Source organism: Felis catus, chromosome F1 (genome assembly GCF_018350175.1).
Source record: "Felis catus isolate Fca126 chromosome F1, F.catus_Fca126_mat1.0, whole genome shotgun sequence".
NCBI lineage: Eukaryota > Metazoa > Chordata > Mammalia > Carnivora > Felidae > Felis > Felis catus.
Genome location: NC_058384.1, coordinates 48,394,678 through 48,408,876, shown reverse-complemented (window position 1 = coordinate 48,408,876; position 14,199 = coordinate 48,394,678). Strand labels below are relative to the sequence as shown.

The 14,199-nt window shown below is 34.1% G+C and overlaps 1 long non-coding RNA gene across 1 annotated transcript in view; it reads left to right on the top strand.

Moving 5' to 3' along the window:
- Nucleotides 1-14,199, top strand: part of LOC111558384 — a 94,654-nt gene that overhangs the window by 77,521 nt on the left and 2,934 nt on the right. The window lies entirely within an intron of this gene.

The window sequence follows — 14,199 nt, the reverse complement described above, 5'->3', positions numbered from 1 at the left end:
CTCTGATTGTAGGGACCTCATTACCCGTCTTAACCTACTTCCACTTTAAGTTTCCAGAGTGGTTTCTATTTCCTACTCTAAACCCTAACACAGACATAAAAACTGCTTAACAACGTTTCTGATACTTAAAAATTGCTTTTAAAATATTAGACATTATCAGTATTTATATTTGACCTTAATCATGTTGCTTAAATACATTAAGCCTGAGTTTCCCTACCTGTAAAATGATAACCTGCTTCTGAAACTACTATGTAGATAAAATGAGATGATGTGTGGAAAGTGCATACCACAATACGTAAGTGCTCAATAAATTTTATCTGTGTTGTTATTTGTGTTTAATGCCATTGTTATGTTTTGTTATTTTTATCAATTTTTGCATCATTTTGATATTAGTCTTTTAGCTTAGGAGTAAGCTAAAATATCTTACCTACTTTACAATACCACCTGTAACAGCATTGAACAGGTGTATGTTAATGTCTATGCTATTGACATGTAGTAGATTTCTAAATTTAATAACATGTTACACAGAGAACTAGGCTAAACTTAAAAATAATAATAATAGTTTCTCAAAAATGAATCATCTGATTCTTGACTGTGGAATCTTATTTTGGACTTTGCTGTTCAACCACTAGAGGGTAGACAAGTACAGTGGAAAATCAGTACCAGGAAAAGCAGTATATTCTTGGTTTGCTTTTTGAATGCCCATGAGTAGAAGCCATATTTTTTTAACATGTTTCTTCTGTTGCAGCAACCAATGAAGAGGGTAGAATAAATATGCCTAACATATAAGCACACAAATGTCAGATAAAATATCATGTGCTTATTTTAACTTCATAGTTTCCTAAAATTAATAGGCACAATTCTCCACCCTGTACCTATATGCATTTTAAAGCAAACAACTCAACAACACACACATAATTTTTTTTTATTTAGAAGAGAATTAAACGGTCCATGAGTCTCTACAACAGAGGCAGAAGTACACAGTAGTATCCTAGTGAGAATACCATGAGCCTGGGATCATAAAAGGGGACTTTTTACTCATTAGGTGCTATAGACACAGTGCTTGAGGTTTATAAATTTTTCAAGTATTAGAAAAAAATACATGAGACTCATGAAAAAAGCTGACTCCCAACCTTGAAATAAAAACTGCTTTTTAATTTATATCTACACACATGCACACAAGCTAACAAACCAAACCCCTGAAACAACAAAAATCTGCTAGGATTTAGACTGAAAAGCATTAATAAACTTCCTTAAAATTGCCAATTTTACAAAACTGAATCTTAGAATCCATGAATTCAGTACTGCTGGGTTTCATTTAATTCCACTAAAAGATATTTTACAATTTTCTACATAGACTTCTTGCACATATTTAGAGTTAGGTATTTGGATTTTTTATATTCCTTTAAATAGTATCTTTTTCTTGAATTTTTTCTGTGTTACTGATATATATAAATGCAATGATTTCTATACCCTGGATGGAGTCAGTAAACTTGCTAAGTTCTTTTCTTAGTTGTTACTAATTATGTGTAAAATCTCTTGAATTTTCTATACATATAATTATGTCTTCTGCAAATAATATCAATTTCATGTCTTACTTTGCTAACATTAATTTTTTTTTCTTTGTCTTACTACATTGCTTGGAGCCTCCATTATCCTAGAAAATAAAGTAGTGACAACATCATGCTAGCCTTGTTCCTGATGTGAATGGAGAAGTTTTTAATCTTTCACCATTACATATAACATCTGCTAAAGATTTAACAATTTTATTGATCTTTCTAACATAGCTACTTAGACTTTATTAATCCCTTGTGTGCTCTTCTATTCATCATTTTTTCTGCTATTCTATCATTTTCTTCCTTTTATATTCTTTAGATTTAATTTTCTAAATTTTTTCTAATATCTAACATTGAAATGAAGGCATCGCTGATTTTTATATTTTCTTTTTAAATATATGCATATAAGACTTTCAGTATAAATTTCAATAAGTATGGAAAGTGAGTTGGAAATAATCAATTTTAATTATGTAAACTTACCTCCCCAGCATCTTCTTTCTGAAATTAAATTCTTTAATAATTTTTTATAATATTGTGTAGATCAAAATAATTCTTATAAGCCCATGGGTCTTGTCTTTCCTAATCCTCCATGTCTACTCTCCTCTTTAGTGTGGGACATGCCATCTCAAAACACACTGGATTCACTTGCTACAATTCTAGCTTTGGAATACTCCATAGTATGGCCATGTCTGGGGTCAACCCCATGCTCTGCAGTGAACCGAACACTTGATCATCTGTTCGCTTCTGAAATTCCATCATGTCAATGAAAACTTTCCTCACAATTATGGGTCTCGTTTTAGGGTTTTTGTTTTGAATTTCTCTGTGTCACACCTTAGGGAAGATCAGGATTCTGAGTGTTTTAAAGAAATAAATTCCATATCCACCTTCCAATCAATTCCTCTTTGGTTATCAGATTTATACTGTAATGGGAACCATGATTTCAATTTACAATAATGCCAATTTTGCTTCAATGTTGTGGCTGCATTATTTCAACCCAGTCAAATAGTGAGATGAATTTTCTGTTAATGTTAACTTCCCCACCACGGAAAGTAGAACCAGATGAAGTAAACTGGTAACTTTCTTACAAAATGGTGGATGTATTATTTAGAGTGTGGCATTTCTACAGCCAAGTTTTTACCTTGTGAAACATTTAATTTGGTTTTGTTTCATGGTTATAGTTTGGCACTGACCTGACTAGTCCTGTTGAAAATTCATGCTCAAGATCACGGTGCAGACAGGATATGAGAGGGTGAATGAGTCAGTGCACGCCCACAAACGCCGTTAAGAAAAACAACTACTAGCATTTTGATCTGGTATTAATCATCTTAGTAGATGGAAAGCCTATAAAAAGTGACTCCTTCCAGATGCCAGCAGAGAGCAGGTTACCAAAGAGCTGCAATGGCCAAAACTTTTGACAGAATGATTAAAGGGAAGGCCCTTACTACAACTCTAAATAAGGAGAATTATCCATAGCTGGCAGTTTCTAGAAGCCATAATTCCTTGGGAACAACTCAAATCTTTGACCCCAATGCAATTTATCCAAGTTTCTTTCTCCAATCTCAACTTGTTATAAATTCACACCACGTTTCTCATCATTCCTAGGGCAGATGAAAATCATCATCCCATCATTGCCCAACATTTGCTGGAGTAAACCAGCCAGTCATATATTCCGTGAGGGCAAGAACTGTACCTGGTCAAGTTGTAGGCATATAATACATACACAGATAGTCCTGACTTACCATGGTTTTCAATTTTACAATGATATGCACTCAGTAGAAACCATACTTCAAATTTCAAATTCTGATCTTTTTCCAGGTTCATAATGTGTGGTAGATACTCTCTCAGAGTACTCTCTCACAGCAAAGAGCCCGAACTACTAGTCAGCTACACAATCACGAAGGTCAATAACCAATACATTTACAACCATTCTGTACCCTTACAAGCATTCTTTGTTTTTTTTTTTTCATTTTCAATACACGAGTCAATAAATTACACGAGATAGTCAACACTTTGTTATAAAATAGGCTTTGTGTTAGATGGTTTTGCCCAACTGTAGACTAATGAAAGTGTCTGAGCATGTTTAAGATAGGATAGGCTAAGCTATGATGTGTGGTAGGTTAGGTGTATGAAATGTATTTTCTTTTCTTAATATATATATTTCTTAAACTTTTTTTTGTTTTGAGAGAGAGAGAGAGCACAAGTGGGGAGAGACAGACAGAGAGAGAGACAGACAGACAGACAGAATGTGAAGCAGGCTCCAGGCTCTGAGCTGTCAATGCAGAGCCTTATGTGGGGCTTGAAACCACAAACTGTGAGATCATGACCTGAGCTGAAGTTGGACACTTAACCAACTGAGCCACCCAGGCACCCCACGCATTTTCAACTTACAATGGTTTTATTGAGATTCAACCTCATGGTAAATCGAAGAAAATGTGTATAACAAATATGTATTGAACTATGTATTTCATAACAAATTAATCTACACTATTTTGTGAACACTTAAAAAATAAAAGTGAAATATTTACAAGAAAATATTTTATAATGGTAGTAAATGTTAGAACCATTTTAAAAGACTACTTATGTTGCATGAGACTATTACTCAGGGAAAAAATTGGCACACAGTTATCCATAGTAGTTATTTTCTTCTTCTTCCAATTTTTTAAATGTTTATTTATTTTTGAGAGAGCTCAAGCAGGGGAGAGGCAAAGAGAAGGGGACAGAGGATCCAAAGTGGGCTCTGCGCTGAGAGTAGCGAGCCCACTGTGGGGCTCGAACTCATGAACTGTGAGATCATGACCTGAATCAAAGTCAGATGCTGAACCAACTAAGCTACCCAGGTGCCCCCCCCCCATAGTAGTTAATTTCTACAATGAGATCACACTATGATAATAAATTTCTTAATGATGATTATAAAGCAAATATTTCCACAAAAATGATCACAACAAACTCAGAATGATATAACCATGAGGTCATTTACAACAGTTGTTCAATGAGTATCAAGTAAATAAAAGAAGTTGTAAAACAAAAAATTGTGAACATCCAAATGTTAACAGAAATTTTATTTTGCTTCTCTTTTTTACTTTGAAAATGTTCACAATCAAGGATCACACCTTGCAGTTAATTGTCATGTCTCTTTAATCTGAAACTGTTCCCAGTCATTTTTGTTGTTCATGATATTGACATTTTTTAAGGTCCAGACCAATTGTTTTCTGGAATGTTCTGTAATCTAGATTTTCGAATGGCTAGATTAAGTTTAAATATTCTGAACATTAGTGCTCTACAGATGAAATTGTGTCCTTTTTATGCATCAACAATTGATGTCAGTTTTTCTCCTCATACTTTTGTGCCCTATAGTCAAACTCTGTTATTACTCATCTCCTGAGCCAACTCGATGGGTATTTTCTCCTGATCTCTGCTAACACCATCAGTCTTCCTTTACAGGAAGCTCTCTCTGTTTCTTTTCCAAGCTCTCTCTGTTCTTTTTCACTTACCACAAAACTTTTCTATAATTCTCCAGCCTTCATACACACACATACACACACACACACACACACACACACACACACACACGTATATATATTCAAAATTCCTATAGTTTTCTGAAATCCACTCAGTGCTTCATCATAAAGAATTACTTTGTAGCTCCCCTTATATTAATACTATCTTATCACAATTATATATCTTGTAATCCTGCTAGATCACCATTCCATTGACAATAGCAAGCATGGACCTTGAATTCTCCACATTTGGATTTTATCTCCCACAGAGCCTATCAGGATCCAGAGCAATTAATAAACCATAATTGTGTGGTCCTTGGGGAATGAATGAATTAAAATTACCTTTGGAAAAATCCATCTTACAATTAATTGCTCCACTGTTATAAAGAACTCACCCAAGAAAACAGTATTTTCAATTTACTCTCCCCCCCACACACCCTGAAGGTCTTATAAATCCCCAGAGATTATCTCTACCTCTATATGTAACTATGCTCTTTCAAAAGTTTAAACTCTCAATGAAAATTTTCAGAAATTTACTGGAGAAAAAAATCCAGTTTAAAAAGAGTCTCCTCTTTCTTCAAAATAGTATTTCCTATTTTTAAAAAAATAAGTCAGTTGACTTGAAATAATCATAATAAAAATAACAAAAAATGGAGGCAATAAGAATATCGTATAAGCTATCTCAAGTAATTGTAGTATTTATTTTTTATTACTTTGTACATAAATTTACAGAAAACCCAAGGCTTTACAGCTCCGCATATTATATTCTGTTTGCCTTTATTTTTTTGTCTCTCTTATAGTGTAGAGCATATTTTCCAATGGTAAATACTTGTTTATATCTTCAGGCTAATGAACATCCAGCATCAATGTACGTCATCACAGATGAGAAAATGCAGAAGGCTCTGGTTTCAGGCCATGCTCTGTCATTGGTTTCTTGTTGCTAGGAACACACAGAAACACTGCTAGCTGCTGAAAATTCTTGTTAGTGTATTAACTAAATATAGGTGAATTTTTTTATGAGAAAAATATTCCCAATGTTTATTTTTTTTCATTGTCACCTGATTGTCAAGTTGCTAAAAGATTGACTGAATCAAATTATAATACAAATGATCTTCAAACTTTGGCTCTGAGAAGCCATAAATGTTTATCAAAACCAAGTATAATTCTGGAGCATGGTTTATATCAAGAAAACAATTGCTGATTGAACCTGCCAGTAAGTGGATTAACCCACACTTTTAACAGTAACAAGTCTCATGGCTTCGACACATTTTCAGGCTTATTGTGAGTGGGAGGATGTTCTGCGGTCTTGTAAAATCAGGAAACATTAAGAAATACAACACTAAACAGATTTTTAAAATACAGAAATTTTCAGAGACTTTACTTAATGTTATTTTGTATTGTGAATCTATAAAATGGGAATAGAGGATTTCCTACTCCTAAAACTTATTTGGAGTAATGTATGATGACTACAGAAGACATGGGTTAAAACACAAGAGTTCCATATGTGTTTGCAAGTAACTTGAGAGTCCGTGTCATTATAATGCAGAGCGGGAGGCAGACAACCTGAATTCTCCTCTTACCTCTGTCAGTAATTAGCGGTGTAAACTCAGCAAATCCTGGGGCAAAGGAATTTTGTCCCCATGCCTCAGTTTCCAGTTTGTAAAATAGAGAGAAAAACATAAGTTTATTGTGAAAATAGAATTAATAAATTCACAGTATAGAATTGTTGTATAGAATTGTTGAATCATTATATTCCAATAGAATGTAACACCTTATGTTAATTATACTTTAATTAATTAACAGTAAAATTGCCATATAAACTGAAAAGCACTATATGAATATGAATTGATATTCTATTTTTATTATATCCCACATATGTTTCCCTTTGGATTTATAACCCTTGCTTTCTCAGATTAGAAGTTCTGTTCTCAGGGCACCTGGGTGGCTCAGTTAGTTGAGCATCTGACTTCAGCTCAAGTCATGATCTCACAGTCTGTGAGCTCCAGCCCGGCGTCCGGGTCTGTGCTGACAGCTCAGAGCCTAAAGCCTGCTTCAGATTCTGTGTCTCCCTCTCTTTCTGCCCCTCCCCTGCTCATGCTCTGTCTCTCTCTCTCTCTCTCTGTCAAAAATAAACATTAAAAAATTTTTTTGAAAGAAGTTCTATTCTCTACACTAATACAAGACGAAGCAAGCTTCTATCTGATACAGTTTAACTACAGGACCAGGCCATGCTACTAACTATATGACTATGTTTGAAAATCCTTCTAATTTTCAATTTTAAAGAAATGCTTTCAGATAAGGAATACAAATACAAATTGACTAATGTTTTGACATGATGGGCAGATAAACCATAAGCTATTTTTAAATGGTACTATGGGGAAAGAGACAGGAACAGAAACTGGATGTCTATATATATATTTACATGGAACCCTGTAAATGTCTTTTGTAATAAAAAATATAATTATTTCAGAAATAAAAAAGCTAAGAATTTCTTAAAAGTAGTAAATAGAAGGAAAAAAAAGAATCTAATTGCATAACTAACTTTTGACAAAAATACACAGAGAAGAATTATTTCAAGTGACTTTAAACTGAAATATTTTTCGTGTCCATCACTAGCGAGATATATCCTACGGATAAAATTTACCACAAATAAATCATAAGCTGCAGTCAGTAGCCTTATTGTTAATGATAACATTGGTATTATTATTTTGAAACTATTGTATATTTATGGTATAGGATAATCAAATAAGAAATGACGGGGCACCTGGGTGGCGCAGTAGGTTAAGCTTCCGACTTCAGCCAGGTCACGATCTCGCAGTCCGTGAGTTCAAGCCCCGCTTCAGGCTCTGGGCTGATGGCTCAGAGCCTGGAGCCTGTTTCCGATTCTGTGTCTCCCTCTCTCTCTGCCCCTCCCCCGTTCATGCTCTGTCTCTCTCTGTCCCAAAAATAAAAATAAACGTTGAAAAAAAATTAAAAAAAAAAGAAATGATGTACATATCATGTCACCAACACTTTCAATATAAGAAAATATGAGAAGTATAACACCAAGTAAATTAATACATAATAATCACATATTTGAAATATAAGTATCATTATGGATTCATGATTTTTTTTCTTTTTCTAAAAAAAATTTATATTCTCATTGTTATGGACTAAATGTTTCCCCCCCCCAAATTCCTATGTTGAAGTCCTAATCTCCAAAGTGATGGTAATTGGAGGTGGAAACTTTGACAGGTGGTTAGGTTATAAGAGTGGAGCCCTCATAAGAAGAGACAGGAGAGAAATGATCTCTTTCTCTTCCATGTGAGGACACAGTGAGATGATGGCTGTCTACAAGCCAGGAAGCAGGCTCTCACCAAACATTAAATCTACTGGCACCTTAATCTTGTACTTCCCAGTCTCCAGAACAGTAAGGAATAAATGTTGTTGCTTAAGCCATCAAGTCTATGGCTTGTAGCCTGAGCTGGCTAAGACACCTACATTTATTTATCTTTTTAAAAACACGTATTATATAAATACCTGTCCCCTGAAAAGTTCCAGAAGCTGAGACACACCAGTAGCAATGACCACCTCTGGGGCCCTGATTCTGGTCTCTGAACTATATTTTCCTCCTTGGGAAACTGATTGATTCCAGGTCTGAGTGGAAAATCTGTCAGATAAATCTGCAACATCTTGTGCTGAAAAACAAGATAGCAGTCAAAGTTTATAGAGGTCATAACAAAGAGGCAGAGAAAGCTACTAAAGAGGCTCTTTCCAATTTAAGAAACAGTTTGAGCATCAATAGAAATGACTGGAAAGGCCTGAAATTGATCTTATATATTTATAAAATCATGAGTCAGTAATTATACCAAAAGAAAATTTTGTAAACATTCATTGGTCACCTTCAATAGTTACTAAAAGTTTCCCCAAAAAATTGATTTTAAAAAAGGGAAGGGATGGGGCGCCTGGGTGGTGCAGTCGGTTGAGCGTCCGACTTCAGCCAGGTCACAATCTCGCGGTCCGTGAGTTCGAGCCCCGCGTCAGGCTCTGGGCTGATGGCTCGGAGCCTGGAGCCTGTTTCCGATTCTGTGTCTCCCTCTCTCTCTGCCCCTCCCCCATTCATGCTCTGTCTCTCTCTGTCCCAAAAATAAATAAAAAACGTTGAAAAAAAATTAAAAAAAAAAAGGGAAGGGATTATGCATGATCTATTCTGTTTTTTCTGTGTATATTTCATGCTATACGCTTGGGACAACTCAAAAGGCCATCAAAGCTCTAAATCTCTCCATAGCACCAGTTGGGGACATTGTTGAGACTTCACTCCTGCTCTTTATTCTCCAAAGACGACTCACTAATAAATGCCCTGGGTGTTAATATCCATCACATAGTTTGCTTCCCAAAAGTCCCAACCCGCTGCAAGCAGTTATTGCCATGTGTGGTGTAAGGAAGCAAATACTAACAGAGGATTGTAGACCTGAATCATTTGTTTTCCATTTGGCACGGGAACTTGTTTACTGAAGGCAGGTGGAACACAGACTATGGCACAAGGTAGCAGTGGAATTGATGATATTTTCACTGGTTTGGTGTACTGATGAAAGAAAATACATTTGGTCATGCAGTGTGTCAGACATTTGAGAAACATGGGAGAAATAGTAATGATAAGGAAAAGAAGTGGGTGAGCTCAAGTGACATGCTGAAAAAAAATAAAAACTGAGAATGATTAATCTGCAGTTAAAAGCTAGCTGTAACAGCTATAGGCCTCCCTGGTGATAGATGATAGATGACTGATATAGATTAGATAGATAGATAGATAGATAGATAGATAGATAGATGATTCATTATGGATAGATAGACAATAGATGATAGATATAGATAGATGATAGATAAATAGATGGATAGAAAATAGATGATAGATAGATGACAGATAGATAGATAGAGACATGTCTCGTCTTCTACAGTGGGAAGACAGAAGCAAAAGAAGCCAAAAATAAGGCCCAAAAAAGTAGCCAAACTTCCAAAGATTAAAATCATAGACAACACAAATCTGCACCACCAATGTCAGTTTTCTATATGGGAGAGAATGTGATTCTCACACATATGATGGGGTATCTAGCTTGTTGTACCTGGAAATTTTAAATTCCCTTCCAAAGATACTGATTCCAAAAGCAATGCCTAATAAATGCCCTGCATATTAATCTCCAGCTTAGTGTTTCCCTCCCAAGAAAATCAACCTACAATAGTAACCAAATGGTTGATTAGTGTGAGAATTTTCTTTATCAAAGAATTCTTATAAATACAGAAGGAATTATAAATTTAGCAAATCACCAATGGCAGCCTGTAATGAAATAATAGATCTAGGCCACCCACCACTATAATTGATGGTTAAAATCATTGAGTCAAAGTTTGATGGGAAAACTTTATCAGGCTGGCAGTACATTAGCCCACTGATCAATCTTAATATCACTACAAATGGGATACCTACTATTAATGCTCCTGATGTGATAGATGTGCTATACCTATAGCAACATTTATGAAGTATTTTTTCCCTAAAAGTTGACTTCAATCTAATCAAAGATATACATTGTTGATTTACAAGAGATATGGGGAAAAGAAGAATAAAGTAAATATAATCAGCCACATCAAGAATGTGAGAAATGCTCCAGGACAAATGAACCAATATCTCAATAAATATATACCATTATAAAAGGGTGTTTAGAGGCATATTGACCAAAAACAAAGCATGGCTTTTGATTGGATCCTAATTCAAATAACTAAAAAGACATTTTTTTAGACAAGAAAATAGAACACAGATTAGTAGATGATATGATTATTTGTAATGTTATTTTTCATTATTTGTAACATTATTTGCAATGAAATATTACTAAGTAATGCTTTTTAAAAGTTGTTATCTACTAGAGATTCATATTGGAATACTTATAGGTGAAATGATATGATATCTGCTATTTGCTTTGTAATAACCTACAGAAAAATCACATAGGTTGGAGGGGGAATAGACAAAATAAGAATGGGAAATTGTTGGTAATTATTTGAGTGGGTAGTGGGTAGGTAGGGATTCATTGTGTTATTTCAATTTTAAAATATGTTCAAATTTTTCTAAATAAAAAGTTTTAAAAATTATTTACATCATTAATGTTAGTTTATATTTGATACCAAATCAATGCATTCAATTAAGAAGTCATGAGGTAATACAGTTTAATGTTGGAAATTTGTGAAATATTAATCACTTGATGATAAGTTACTTTTAAAAATATGAATTAATATTTTTAGGGAAATTATAATAATCTTCATACTAAGTCTTTAACAAATGACTTATATATAATACTTTAACATATTCACAATTAATTAAGAATTATAAGTACATATATAACTGATCATAAAATATCTACTTTATCTCTTTACATAAAAATGACTAATTCCCCCCAAAAAAGACTAATTCCCTTTAAGAATGCAATGATATTATTTGATTTTTTTTAAATGTCTGATAGAAATTTATTAGAATAAAAATGTACTAACAGCAAGTTGATTAATTTGACACTTAGCTATAAGAATAGTTTGGTGAAAAAGTTATTCCCAAACATTTATGTTTCAAATATTTTTAATTTTAGTTCATTATAGAAAGTTTTCTGACACTTTTTGCATAAACACTATTGATAATTTTTAATTTTTTTAAATATAGGTGATAAATTATTAATAGATTGTTAAGAATTTAACCTACCAGTTTGGCATATTTCAATTTTTTTCAACTTTTGGCATTTCAGAGAGTATAATAATATAAAAAAGATAATCAAAATATTAACTATCATTATAAAACAAATATTAAATAAAATTTAAAAATTTACAAGATGAATAAAATGTAGGAAAAGTACTCAAAATGTTGCAAGTCTACCCATTGCTCACCAAAGTTATCAATACCACAACACAATTTTTTTGATCATCATGTCTAACTTAATTTTTCAGTCAGACTTGAGTCAAACTGCTTTTGGTTAAATTGCTATTAACTTGGGGCGCCTGGGTGGTGCAGTCGGTTGAGCGTTCGACTTCAGCCAGGTCACGATCTCGCGGTCCGTGAGTTCGAGCCCCGCGTCGGGCTCTGGGCTGATGGCTCAGAGCCTGGAGCCTGTTTCCGATTCTGTGTCTCCCTCTCTCTCTACCCCTTCCCCGTTCATGCTCTGTCTCTCTCTGTCCCAAAAATAAATAAACGTTGAAAAAAAAATTTTTTTAATAAAAATAATAAAAAAATAAATTGTTATTAACTCAATTGTTTTCTGCTAGTCATATAACAATCGTTCCATTTTGAAGATTATTGGTTTTTAAATAGCTAGAAAATGTCATTTATTATGCATTCTTCATGTGAATTGAATAAAAAAACAAATTATTTCTAATCAATAGAGAAACGTAGCCTCCAGAAATATTATATCTTTTTTCTTAATTTTTTTTTAACGTTTATTTATTTTTTGACACAGAGAGAGCATGAACGGGGGAGGGTCAGCGAGAGGGAGACACAGAATCTGAAACAGGCTCCGGGCTCCGAGCTGTCAGCACAGAGAACGAGGCGGGGCTCGAACTCACAGACGGCGAGATCATGACCTGAGCTGAAGTCGGCCACTTAACCTACTGAGCCACCCAGGCGCCCCCAGAAATGTTATTTCTGCTTACAATGCCAAACTCTGGAAATGAGTTAATTGGTTTGGAAATATTATGTAATCTCTCTCTGTCCACTCTCCCGCCCTTCACCTACCCAATCTTTGACACCCACCACTAGAATAACCAAGATTCATTTGGTCTCTGTCTCACTAAAGGAGTAAGTGACTCATGAGTATATTCCATATTCACCAATGCTGGAAGGTAAAACTAGATATAGCACTTTACTGCAAGAATCTTGGAGTGACGCTGTCACATTCACCACGTGTGGTGCATTGTTTAATAAATATCCAAAACTGGGACGCCTGGTTGGCTCAGTCCATTAAGCATCCAACTCTTGATTTTGGCTCAGGTCGGGATCCCAGGGTCGTGAGATTGAGCTCCATGTTGAGCTCCGTGCTATGCATGGAGCCTACTTGGAATTCTCTCTCTCCCTCTGCCTGCCGCTCCCCCGTTCACCCAGGTGTCTGCTGTCTCTCTCGCTCTCTCTCTTTCAAAAAAAAAAAAATCCAATACTAAGTTGTTTGTATAGCTCATGTTTATAAGTATGCATATATATTGACAGATAATTTGCAGGTACAAATACTCTGTACTCTTAAATTTGTTTTGTCAATGTTCACACTCTTTAATCTTTCAGATATCCATGAAGATCAAAGCATTACATAAGTCCTTGTTTCTCTTCAAAGTTTCATTCTTTTATATTGACTGTAAACAATCAATTTTGTAACTTACAGTTCTTGTAATATCAGACTGTTCTGCTTTTCTTTCAGTTTAATACAAACATCCTAACTTGTCTGAATTTAATTAACATGACAAGCTGTCTTACAAATCTGCCTTCCTCACTGATATATGAAAAATTATTTAGGGCAAAACACAATTATTTTTAAAATCATTTATATATTCAAGTTTTATTTTTAATTTTGCTTAACACATGTACTTAGGCATGCTTTTTGTGAAAATAATTGGTTAGGAACGTGCATAATAGAGTATTATCTTTCCATATATAACAATTAAAATAGATCATGTCATACAATTCTTAACATGATCTCTATTTTGTTTTTAAAAATCTAGATAGTTCTGTATATGGACAATTTAAAAATATAGAAATATATATACCAAGAAAGTCACAGTGATCATCTTTAAAGGTAACATTAAGGAAATACTCACTTTCTATTTTTATCTTAAGAATTTTTTTTAAGTAGGCTTCATGCCCAAAGCAGAGACCATTGAGGGGCTTGAATTCATGACCCTAAGATCAAGACCTTGAGATCAAAACCTGAGTTGAGATTGAAAGTCCCAAGCTTAACTGACTGAGCCATGCAGACACCCCTGTCTTTTGACTTTTTAATAATGAATATATCTTACTGGAGATGAAGTATAAATATACCTTTTAAAAGAATTTAATATATAGAATTATATATATATAAGAATTATATATATGTAAGAATTATATATATATAATATGCACATTCTATATATAATATATGCACTTATATATACTTAAGTAT